Consider the following 13,051-nt stretch of genomic DNA (forward strand, 5'->3'; position numbering starts at 1 on the left):
GCCCAAGAGAAAAGATTTACAGATACTGATTCATGTGGATGCTCCTCAATTTAAGAAAAAAAAAAGTTCATTCTCTATGAACACCCTACAGGGAAGCATATCAATGATAAATTATAAGCAAACAAGACTTTCAAAGTTTTATAGTAACACTCTCTTAAATATGTACAGAAAGCAAGCATTGTAAAACAGGTGAGAAAAGGCCCAGCACAGTGGCGCACACCTGTAATCCCAGCTGGGGGGTGGTGGGGTGGGGGCTGAGCAGGATGATCAGCCTCAGCAACAGCAAGGCACTAAGCAACTCAGTGAGACCCTCTCTCTAAATAAAATACAAAATATTGGGCTGGGGATGTGGCTCAAGCGGTAGCGCACTCGCCTGTCATGCGTGCGACCCGGGTTCAATCCTCAACACCACATACAAAGATGTTGTGTCCGCCAAAAAACTAAAAAACAATAAATAAATATTTAAAAAAATATATATTGTATTGTCATGTGTAGCTAATTAAAACAAATTAAAAAATTAGATATACTAATAAAAATAAATAAATAAATAAATAAAATACAAAATAGGTCTGGGAGGTGGCTCAATCATACACGTGAAGAAAGTCTACCATAAAAGATAAAGATTAAAAAGAGGTGAGGGGCTGGGGATGTGGTTCAAGTGGTAACGCGCTCGCCTGGCCTGCGCGGGGAGCTGGGTTCGATCCTCAGCACCACATAAAAATAAAATAAAGATGTTGTATCCACCAAAAACTGAAAAATATTTTTTAAAAAATTTCTCTCTCTCTCTTTTCTCTCTCTCTCTTTAAAAAAAAAAAAAAAAGAGGTGAGGACAATCTCACAAAAATCACAGAGACAATGCAGGAAGCAAAAACAAACTTCAAACTCACAAAAACAATTACCATAAAACAAATGATGTTGCATCCAAACACACACACACACACACACACACACACACACACACACACACACAGAATGTTCCAAAATAGATACATTCAAAGCTTTCAGTTAAAGATGATTACCACAACTCAATAGAGCTGGGGATGTAACTCAATGGTTGCACATAGATACATGCCAGGCACTAGCTCAATCCCCAGCAAAGCCAAATACAGACAAAAAAAAATAATTCAATATAGGAATTTTTCTCAAAAATAAAGGGAGGAAAAAAGTCAAAAGAGAGAGGGTGGAGTAAGGAATAGAGGATGAGTTTGTAATATAAAATTAAAATATAAAATAAAATATAAAATGCTTAGGATTGAGGACATAGCTCAGCCGTAGAGTCATGTGCTTAGCATGAGCAAGGATTACAGGAAAGTTTCAGAAATAAATGATGAGAGAAAAGAGCAGAGAATAAATTCCAGACAATACAGTTCTAGACTCAAAAGCACCACCAAGCAGTCAAGCAGGAAGAACTTTAAAAAAGCCTCAGTAAGGTAGATTACTGGGAAATTTCAGAATGCTAAGGACAAAAAATAGAAACCTAAAAACTTCTCAAAGAAAAAGAGGAGTCAGATTAAGGACCAGCAGTCAGCAAAGTGAATAGCATCTTTATGGACAATGATAGAAGACAATGGAACAAGAGAAAAAATGACTTCCACATCAGAATTCCAAACTAGGTCAAATCAGTAACCAAGTAAAGACATTTATGCAAATGCTAAAAGTCTGAATATTTTACTACAGTGACACAGCCATATCAACCTTTATAGCAACTCAATTCACAATAGCTAAGCTATAGATCCAACCTAGATGCCCTTCAACAGATGAACGGATAAAGAAAATGTGGTACATATATACAATGGAATATTATTCAGACTTAAAGAAGAATGAAATTATGGCATTTACAGGAATTAGGAAATATCAAGCTAAGTGAAATAAGCCAATCCTCCAAACCAAAGGGCAAATGTTTTCTCTGATAAATGGATGCTAATCCCTAGTGGGAGGGGTGTTTAGGGAAGAATGAAGGAACTTTGAATGGGGGGGGGGGGGACAGTGGGAATGGGAAGGACAGTAGAATGAGACAAACATTACCCTATATACATGTATGATTGGTGATTCATAACCACTTAAGGCCAGAGGAATGAGAACTTATGCTCCACTTGTGTACAATGTTTCAAAATGCATTCTACTGTCATGTATAACTAATTAGAACACCACCACAAAAAAATTCCTGTTAATGGAGGAGAAAAGTTCCCTTTTGTCATTTTTAAGTTTGTTCTTTGTAGTTTTTGGTAGGTACTGCCACTAATAAAGTGATTCTTTAATTTCTTTGACATCCAGAAGACAGAAGAAAGAAAAAAGGAGAAAGAAACCAAATACTAAGGCAAGCTTAGAAGCACAGCAAAACTTTCTGAATAAGTTAAGAAACCTCCATCTTCCCAGGGAAGACTAACTCCAAGTGTGGCATCTGGCCTGGAGTGGCAGTTCACACCTTTAATCTAAGCTACTTTGGAACTGGCAGGAAGATTCTAAATTTGAGGTCAGCCCAACTTAGCAAGACCTTGCTTCAACCTTTTTAAAAAAATAAATAAATAAAAACAGCACCCCTTGGGTTCAATCTCCAGTACAAAAAAACAAACAAATAAACAAACAAACCTTTCTGCTGTGTATATTTCATAAATTCACAATCCTTGAGATTATAAGGAAACTTACTTACAAACTGTGCTAACATCCTGAAAATATAACACTAGTAAAAAACCTACCTTAAGTTCTGAGTTGTTTTCTGCAGTCTACCTCAAAATGCAACGTACTACCGAAAACATTATGCCAGACACAATGTTGTCCTGTCAGGAAGATCCTAGAGCATTAATCTGATTCCTGCCCTCACCAAGATCAGTGTGAAGGGGAAGATAGTCAAGGAAAGAGATCCCTGCAACACAAGGTAAATAGCAGACACAAAGGAAGCCCAGGCAGGCACCTGCCAGACCAGTGTTTCTTCCCAAAATACCTGTCCTATGTTAACCAGCAGGCCAGCCAAGGATTAGGAACTTCCTGGCCCTAGAAACTCTCCTGAGTGCCACTGGCTTTGAACCACTGGCTGCAGTATTCCCAAGCACATGCAGGCCCTTAAGCATATACACCCACTGCAAAGGTAAATACACAGATGTGTTTGTGCATGCATGTTTTGGTCATTGATTTGTCCAATCAATATCAAGGGCAATAAGTAAATAAACAAGTAACAGTCCCACCTTGGATACTAATTCTCGGAGTGACTTCAGATAAGCCATTTACTACATGAGCACTAGTTCCCTTTGAGGCCACAGGAGACCATGGAATATTCCTCTCTCTTCCTTGAGGCGGAGACTCCTCCCTTTCATAGTCAAATGGTAGGCACCCAAAAAAGTCAATGATTTTCTAGAGCCAGGAATCAGTAACATTTTGAATTGGCCATGTTCTCTAGCTAGTTTTAATAATCCACACCATTCCTTTCGTCTACCTATCCTGAAACACTAGGAATTTATTCGCTCATTTATGAAGGTTCTTCTACGTGAACAAAACAACTAACCTATTCCAACACAAAATAAAAATCCCTGTCCTCCAGCGTTCTCAACCAAAATGAGCAACAGAATCAAATGTGAAAATAAATAAATAAAAGATAATGCACACTAATCACCTAAAACTAAAAACAGTGCAAGGATAAGAGCAAGTGAAAGGAAGCAGAGGCGGGCCCCACCCCGCATGCTAAGCCCCAGGGCTACTCCGGACTCCGAGAGGGGCAGACCACCGGGCGGGAGCAGAACCTAAAAGGCCGCAAGCTGCCCCTCCATGCTGAGGCCAGGCATGGGAAGACCGGAGGCGCAGGAGGCGCAGGAGGCGCAGGATCCGCGGAGGCAGCTGCAGGAGGAAAGGCAGTAGCAGGCCCCTGAGGTTGGACGTGTCACACCGCCAGGCAGGGGCAGGGCGGTGGCCGCACCCTGATGGTTGCTGTCTCCAGGCTGACTTGGAAAAATGAGACGCTTCGGGAGACCTTGAGAGAGGGGAGTCCCTTCGGAGGGGCTTTGGGCTGGGTGACTCTAAGGGTCACCAGGGAGGAGGAACTCAAGGATAGGGAGGAAGAAAAGTAATTCGAGGGGTGGGTAGCGGGGATGTCCCCCAAGAAGAGCGCAGGGCTGGGTGGCTGCAGGGGATAGAAAGAGGAGGGACGCCAGGAGAGGGAGTACGGAGAGAACTGCGGGGAGGGAGAGGCGGAGGTATCCTGGGGCTCCGCAGCTCTGGCGAGCCTGAGACGCCGGAAAGGGCTAAAGGGCCCCAACGGAGAGGCGGGGGTCCGTCCGGAGGACCAGGAGAGAGCTCGGGACGCATGGGGCGGCCCGGGGAAAAGAGAAAGCCCGCGGGCCTGATGCCGGGGGTGCTGGGTAGCCCCGACCGAACGGGCACAGTCACCTGTGAACACTTGGGCCGCGGACGAGAAGCGGGCAGGAAGCGCAAGGACGCCGCTGGACTCTCGGCTCCGACCGCTGCACGTCTGGCGTCGTGTCGTCACGGCCCTGGCGTGGGTGCGCCGGCGCACAGGGCTCGCCGCGCTGGGGGCTCGCCGGAAGCTGGAGGTCAGAGGCTTGGGGTGATCCACCAGCGGGAGGAGGCGTTGACCTCAGAGTGTGGACGGCTCCTGGGGAGTTTCCCCGCCAGAAGAAGTAGTTAGCATATAAATACCACTTTGGGGTATATAAATACCACTTTCTAAGGAAAAGGGCCAGTGTTCCCTAGACAAACAGACTACTGTAGGCACCAGGCACACCCAAATGCCAGCCAAGCCTGGAACTTTAGGTAGGCCAGAAATAGGGAAGTGGTTAAAAAAAAAAAAAGAGGAACAATGAGGGCATGATAAAGGACGCTTGAACCAACGTAAATTGCCCAAAAGCCAAACCCAGAAGAATTTTAGTAATAAATCACATAAGATTAAATAATAATCTAGAGTAAAAAATAGACTGTAGTGCTATAAATGATTAAAGAAATAACTGGAGAAGGGATAAATCTTCCCTACAATGGAATTGTAATTATTAACACCAAGATGGGTGTTTTGATCCCCACAGACCCCTGAGTGGGCTGTGCAAAGGATACAGTGTGGAAAGGGATTGGGGAAAATGACCTTCCAGTGAGAAACCTGATACACACTCAGTCAAGTGATGAAAGGTAAATAACAGCCAGGCCTGGAAGTTCACACCTATAATCCCACAGCTCAGGAGGCTGAAGCAGGAGGATCACAAGATCAAAGCCAGCCTCAGCAACTTAGTGAGGCCCTAAGCAATTCAGTGAGACCCTGTCTCTAAATGAAATATAAAAAAGGACAGGGGATGTAGCTCAGTGGTTAAGGGCCTGTGAGTTCAATCCCCAGTTTAAAAAAAAAAGGGGGGGAGGGGTGAATAACAATGATTACCAGAGAAATGCAAATCAAAACTACTTTAAGATATCTTCTCACTCCAGTCAGAATGGCCGCTGTTATGAAGACAAACAACAATAAATGTTGGAGAGGCTGTGGGGAAAACAGTACACTCATACATTGCTGGTGGGACTTAAAATCGATACAGTCAATATGGAAAGCAGTATGGAGATTCCTTGGAAATCTGGGAATGGAACCACCATTTGACCCAGCTATTCCTCTCCTTGATTTATACCCAAAGAACTTAAGAACAGCATTCTAGGGCTGGGGATGTGGCTCAAGCGGTAGCGCGCCTGCCTGGCATGCATGCGGCCCGGGTTCGCAGCACCACATACAAACGAAGATGTTGTGTCCGCCAAGAACTAAGAAAAAATAAATAAATGTTAAAATTCTCTCTCTCTCTCTGTCCCCCCCCCCTCTCACTCTCTCTTTAAAAAAAAAAAAAAGAACAGCATTCTACAGGGACACAGCCACATCAATGTTTATAGCGCACAATTCACAGTAACTAAACTGTGGAGCCAACCTAGATGCCCTTTAGTGGATGAATGGATAAAAAAAGAAAGTGGCATATATACACAATGGAATTTTACTCAGCATTAAAAAAGAATAAAATCATGGCATTTGCAGGTAAATGGATGGCATTGGAGAAGATAATGCTAAGTGAAGTTAGCCAATCCCAAAAAAACAAATGCCCAATGTTTTCTCTGATATAAGGAGGGCTGATTCATAGTGGGGTGGGGGGGGAGCATGGGAGGATTAGATAAATTCTAGATAGGGAAGAGGGATGGGAGGAAAAAGGAGGGTGCAGGGGATTAGCAATGATAGTGGAATGTGATGGACATCATTATCCAAAGTACATGTATGAAGACTTGAATTGGGTGTTAACATACTTTATATTTAAACAGGTATGAAAAATTGTGGTATATATGTGTAATAAGAATTGTAATGCAAAAAAAAAAGTACATGTATTATTTTAGGGACAAAAGAGGCAAGGCACCAAAGATAGCAGGAAACAGTTTTATTTGGCTGCAGCCAGGTTCAGAGGGCACAGCTTTTGCTGTAATCAATTAATCCCCGAACTCCGAGTTCAGGGAGTTTCAGAGTTTTATACCCAGCAAGTAAGGGGAGGGGTTCAGAAGTTCACAGTCTGCAAAAGTTCACATAAAAGCAGCTTTTTCTTTCACTGTTTTGGGCAAGTTAACTCTTCAGGGACAACACCTGAGAAGGGGAGAGCTTCTTTTCCCCTTTCTTTCCTCCTCCTGCCAGCTGTTACCATGGAGCCCAATTGTAACTTATCTTAAAAATGTAGACATCTCTGTGAAGCCCAGCTCAAGGCCAGAGGCCTTGTTTGCACAGTTCTACAAAGTATTATACTGGATATGTTTGTGAAAAACTAGTAAGGGGGTGTCCAGCACCTGGAGTGTTGATATCTTCCCGGCCAGTGGCCAAGTAAAACAGGCAACATGAAAATAGGACATTGGACTCTTTTGCAGAGACTCTTTTGCTGACAGTCCTAAAATCAGCCATGGTGAAGAGGGCTTTTCTGTGGAGAAAGAGAGTGCCACTTCAGTATAAAGGCATGAATTGGCGTGAACATTCTATATACAAAGATATGAAAAATTGTGCTCTATATGTTTAATAAGAACTGTAATGCTTTCCACAGTCATGTATTTTAAAAAATCAATAAAATAATAAAAAAACAATGATTACACATAACAATGATTACCCTTGATGTGATTTGATGAAAATGACACTTTTCCTGTGGTCTTTCTCTCCAAAAAAACCCCATAATCCCAGTCTAACCAGGAGAAAAATAGCAAACATATCACAATGGAAGGATGTTCCACAAAATATCTCACCAGTCCTTATAACCATTGAGGTTATAGAAACCAGAAAATAGCCGGTTGTGGCGGTACATTCCTGGAGTTGAGGCAGAACTGCAAGTTAGAGGCCAGCCTGGGGCACTTCAAGAGACTCTTAGCAACTTGGGGAGATCCTGTATTGAAAGTACTAGGAAGACATACCTCAGTGGTAAAGCTTCTCTGGGCTCAATCCCTACTACCAAAGAAAGAAAAAAGAAACCAGAAATCACTGAAAAACTGTCCTACAGTGTGGTGGCTGGACATTAATGGAAAAAACTGCAGATTGCAAATAAAATTTTTAGCTTAGTTAATAGTTTTGACAGTTTTGTACCATGATTATGTAAGATGGTAACATTAGGAAAAACTGTGTGAAGAATATACTACCATGGGCTTGGGATGTGGCTCAAGTGATAGTGTGCTTGCCTAGCATGTGTGGAGCACTGGGTTCAGTTCTCAGCACTACATAGTAACAAAATATAGTGTTCTCCTAAAACTAAATATTCTTTTGAAAAAAAGAATATACTATCATAATTTGCTATAAGACTATAATTATTCCAAAATGAAAAGTGTATCTGAAAAAAAAAAAAGATAATGGGGGGGGGGCGAATATTAGTTTTCCTTACTGCTAAACTTTTAAGAGGCATCGTTAGGTCTCTCAGGTTGGGGCAGAAGCATTGTCTAAAAAGAAGATTGAGCCAGCTCAGTGACCCAAGTCTATAAACCCAGAGGCTGAAACAGGAGAATCGCAATTTCAAAGCCAACCTCAGCAAAAGCAAGGCACTGAGCAACTTAGTGAGACCCTGTCTCTAAATAAAATACAAAATAAGGCTGGGGATGTGACTTAGTGATCCAGTGACCCTGAGTTCAGTCCCCGATACCAATAAATATATAAATAAGTCCCAGCTATTTTACTCTCTTTAGGCCAGCAATTCTACTTTGATATGATTAGTCTATGGTAAACAGAAACCCAAGTCAAAAATAGTTTACAGGGATATACATCATATATGTAAGAAAAGGCAGTTAAAACAACCATTTCAAAAGGAACCAATGGCAAAAACTAAGAAGTTTATAGTAAGTATGACAAATATGTGAAACTATCAGAGCTCATCTCTAACTGGGGACATTGTGGCTTGGCAAACACTTTGGAGGACAATTTGGTACTAATAAATTTAAAGATGCAGGTACCCTATGATCAAGCAATTCTGCTTCCAAGTAAATACCTCAAAGTAATATTTTTAAGCTTTTTTTTTTTTTTTTTTTTTTTTTTTGGTACCAGGGATTGAACTCAGGGACACTCAACCACTGAGCCACATCACCAGCCCTCTTTTGTATTTTATTTAGAGACAGGATCTCACCAAATTGCTTAGTACCTCACTTTTGCTGAGGCTGGCTTTGAACCAGTTATCCTCTTGTCTTAGCCTCCAGAGCCTCTGGGATTACAGGTGTGCGCCACTGCACCCGGCATAGTTTTAAGCTTTTTAACCATCACCTAGGGTACAAGTTTACTTTATAATTTGGTACATAATTATATTAGGGTTCTCCAGAGCAACAGAACCAATAGGATATATATGGGTTACAGAAAGAGATTTAATATGGAATTGACTCATGATTATGGAGGCCCAAAGTCCCACAATATGCTGCCTGCAAGAAAGGCCAGTGGTATAGTTTCAACATAAACCCATAGGCCTGAGAACCAAGAAAGACAAAGAGGTAAGTCCCAATCCAAGTCTGACCAGAAGCTCTGATGTCCAAGAATAGATGATAGCTGTTGGAGCTAAAAGAGAGCAAATTCACACTGTTGTAGGGACAGACAAGGCAAGGCACCGAAGATAACAGAAAACAGTTTTATTTGGCTGCAGCCAGGTTCAGAGGGCACAGCTTTTGCTGTAATTAATTAATCCCCTGAACCCCAAGTTCAGGGAGTTTCAGAGTTTTATACCCAGCATGTAAGGGGAGGGGGCTCAGAAGTTCACAGTCTGCAGAAGTTCACATGAAAACAGCTTTTTCTTTCACTGTTTTGGGCAAGTTAACCCTTCAAGGACAATACCTGTGAAGGGGAGAGCTTCTTCTCTCCTTTCTTTCCTCCTCCTGCCAGTTGTTACCATGGAGCCCAGTTGGTAACTTATCTTAAAAATGTGGACATCTCTGTGAAACCCCAGCTCAAGGCTAGAGGCCTTATTTGCACCTTTCTACAAACTACTATACTGGATATGTTTGTGAAAAACTAGTAAGGAGGTGTCCAGTACCTGGAGTGCTGATATTTTCTCGGCCAGTGGCCAAGTAAAACAGGGCAACACGAAAATAGGAAGTTTATCTACGTTGAACTTTTTTGCAGAGACTCTTTTGCTGACAGTCCTAAAATCAGCCATGGTGAAGATTTCTGGGGAAGCCCAGTTAAGACTTTTCTGTGGAGAAAGGGGGTGCCACTACAACACTTCCTCACATTTTTGTTCTGTTTAGACTCACAAAAGACTGGATGATGCCCACCCACAACAGAGAGAGATCTTCTTTATATAGTCTAACAATTCAAGTACTAACATTTCCTAGAAACACCTTCACAGACATATCATATAAATACTGTCTTATCAGATATTTGGGCATACTGTAGCCTAGTTAATTTGGTAGAAAAAATTAATCATTTTAATTATGTAAATAATATTTTTTAAAATGTTATAAAGCCAGGCACTGTAGCACATGCATATAATCCCAGAAACTCTGGAGGCTGAGGGAGGATTGCAAGTTAAAAGCTAGCCTCAGCAATTTAGCAAGGCCCTAAGAAACTTAGTAAGACCCTGTCTCAAAATGAAAAATAAAAAAGCCTGGGGATTTAGCTAAATGGTAAAGCACCTCTGGGTTCACTCAGTAACAAAAATAAATAAACAAAAATAAAACAAGTACTTACCCTTACTCTGTGCCATGTAGTACATTTTCTTATTTTGCAGTATAGTTCATTTATTTAAATGCAGACAATGAGCACAGTTGACTGGGAAGGTTGAAGCAAGATGATTGCAAGTTTAAAGCTGGCCTCAGAAACTTATCAAGGCCCTCAGTAACTTACTGAGATCCTATCTTGATCAATTTATCAATTGATGCAGACAATAACTCAGTAGTTTGATTTCATGACCTGGGACTGGTAGTTGGATTGTTACTCAAGACAGGCATGCTCTGACTATTATCACAAGCCAATGAAACCTCTAATTAGTGGAGTATAAGAACAGTTTATTATTAACATATCTCATAGTTCTCTGGGTTATTTGACATGAATATTGACTGATATTTTCCTTTATGTTAACTGGTAATATTAAAGAGAAATAACTAGGTTGAGACCTCACTTGTCTGTTGAGGACATCAATGACTTCTTTGGGAATTGGGTAATAGTTTTTGAATATTATAGGAATATTTCCTAAATCATTTTTACTATTTATAATGTGATGGCTATAGACACTAGCCACTTCTAAGTTTAATGTATTTCACTAATATTCTCTCATCACATTCTTGACTCTAGAAAATCAACAAACAATAAATCAAGCTCTGATCAGTGTTTCTGATAAATTCCATGGGAATAAATATTCCTACATGGCCAATTTCAGGTTTTCAATATGGTATCACTAAGAGAGACCAGAAGATCAGCTGTACAAACCTATTCAGCATGTTCACAGGTAGATGCAATAGATGCAGGCTGCCTTAAGGTACAGGTAATAAAATAATTAGGAAGGGATGAATTTTGAATATATATTTCCTTTGTTTTTAATGTTAACTTTAAATAATAAAATTTCTGATAATGACTGTGCTTGACATTTGTCTTGCATTTTGCCTTGCAAAATTCCTGGAAATTTGTCCTCAGGCATTTACCAACAGTCCAGCATACCCTTGAGTTCATTTTAATTGTTCTTTTGATGAAGATGCATGGATGCCTTCCAATTTGAGTCTATTATCAATAAAACGGATACGGACATTTCTGTAAAAGTCTTTGCATGAATGTACTATTTCATTTCTTTTTGGTGCAATTTTCAGGATAAGAGGTTAGATGTATTTTTATAAAAAATGACCATATATTTTTTTGAAAGTTCTTAAACCATGTTGTGCTTTCTAAAAATATATATGAGCCAGGTGTGGTAGGGCATGCCTGTAATTCCAGCTACTTGGGAGAATGAGGCAAGAGAATCATAAGTTCAATGCCAGCCTGGGCAACTTACCAAGACAATGTCTCAAAATAAAAAAATAAAAAGGGTGGTAGAGCACTTGCCTAAGGTGTGAAGCCCTTGGTTTCAATCCCCAGTACTGCAAGGAAAAAAAAAGATTTATATTCATATCAAATTTCATTTTATAATGGGTAATACATTTACATGGTTTGAAAATTTAAAGAAAATATGTGGAAATTATCTTTCTCATCTCTGTCTCCTATCTGTTCAGGTGGAGCATAGATGGGTGGGTTCTTTGTCTTACGAATTCAAAGAATGAAATCAACAGACACAAGGATGAGAGCAAAGTAACAGAATTTTTTAGAGAAAGAAAGAAAGTATAATTCCCAAAGAGGGTGGGGATCCGAAGAGAGGGGTGCCAACTGGTGCCTGTTGTCTAGGTGATTTTATGGGCTTGATTGGTCCCTGTAGGTGATTGGTGGGATATAAGATTTCTTCAGCAAATCTGGACAAAAGTGATTTTTAAGCTTTAATCAGCACAAGGGTGGGGGTGAGGGTCTGTTGGCATAAGAGGAAGTACCTCTTATAGTTGGTCAAAAGTCTAAGGGCTATTAAGAAACTGTTCTTGTGGCTAAGAACATCTGGGGTCAGGAGATCAATTTCCTAATCCTCTCTTCCTCCTTTCCTTCTCTGAGACCCTTTTTCTGGCTGCCTATAGGAGGTCTGTCTTACCACTCTGTCCCAGACTTATCAGAGGTAATCATTGCAGTTAGTTTTTTTTTAATATATATATTTTAAGTATTTCTGTAAATATTACATATATGATGATACTATACATATGTGTGTGTGTGTGTGTGTGTGTAACTGGGAATTTAAACCACGAGTGCTTTTCCACTGAGCTACATTTCCATCACTTTTTTTTTTATTTTGAGACAGGGTCTCTCTAAGTTGCTTAGGGCCTCATTAAACTGATGAGGTGGGCCCTAAACTTTCGATCCTTCTGCCTCAGCTTCCTGAGCTGCTGTGATCACAAGCATGTGTCACCATGCCCAGCTAAACATTATATAGTCTGTAAATACAAATTAATACAAATTTCTTGTATTCATTTTTCAAATTTTTCATTCTTTCATTTTCTTTTCTTTTTTAAAAAAATATACAATGTTCTTTAACAGAATCCTATCTCTTGCTGTTTTCTATAAAATGGCCTACTTTGGAGATATTTTCATTTCAATATATACAAAAATTCCTCCTTCCACCACCCCTACCCCTGTGATTATAGAGTATTTCACTGTATGGATGAACAGATTTTTTTCAATCGTTTGCCTAGTGATGGTCACTGGGGTTGTTTCCAATATTTTGCAACTATAAGCAATGCTTCAATGAATAAGTGTTCCATTTTTTACATCTAGAAGTACCTATAGACAAACTCCTGGAAGTGGAGTTGATGGGTCAAAGTTTTGTGTAGAATGCCCTCTTCCTGGTAGTGGCACCAATAGAGTGCCCAGTCAATTTTGTGGATGCTTGCTAATCATTGGTGAAAAAATTTTATTTCAAAATTTTAACTTGCATTTTTCTTTATACAGAAGAGGTTGAAGGCCATATGGTAGCACACACCTGTAATCCCAGTGGCTGGGGAGACTGAGGAAGGAGGATCTCAGCAACTTAGTGAGGCC

General features: G+C 40.4%; 1 protein-coding gene across 2 annotated transcripts in view; it reads right to left on the bottom strand.

Annotated features, from left to right (window-relative positions):
- Positions 1–4,462, bottom strand: part of Plekhb2 (pleckstrin homology domain containing B2) — a 41,807-nt gene extending 37,345 nt beyond the window's left edge. For both annotated transcript variants that reach the window (XM_026388428.2, XM_026388422.2), the window contains exon 1: positions 4,378–4,462. The gene's annotated coding sequence lies outside the window, so the exon portion shown is untranslated. The remainder of the gene's footprint in view (positions 1–4,377) is intronic.
- Between the last annotated feature and the right edge of the window lie 8,589 nt (positions 4,463–13,051).

This window comes from Urocitellus parryii, chromosome 1 (assembly GCF_045843805.1).
Source record: "Urocitellus parryii isolate mUroPar1 chromosome 1, mUroPar1.hap1, whole genome shotgun sequence".
Lineage (NCBI taxonomy): Eukaryota > Metazoa > Chordata > Mammalia > Rodentia > Sciuridae > Urocitellus > Urocitellus parryii.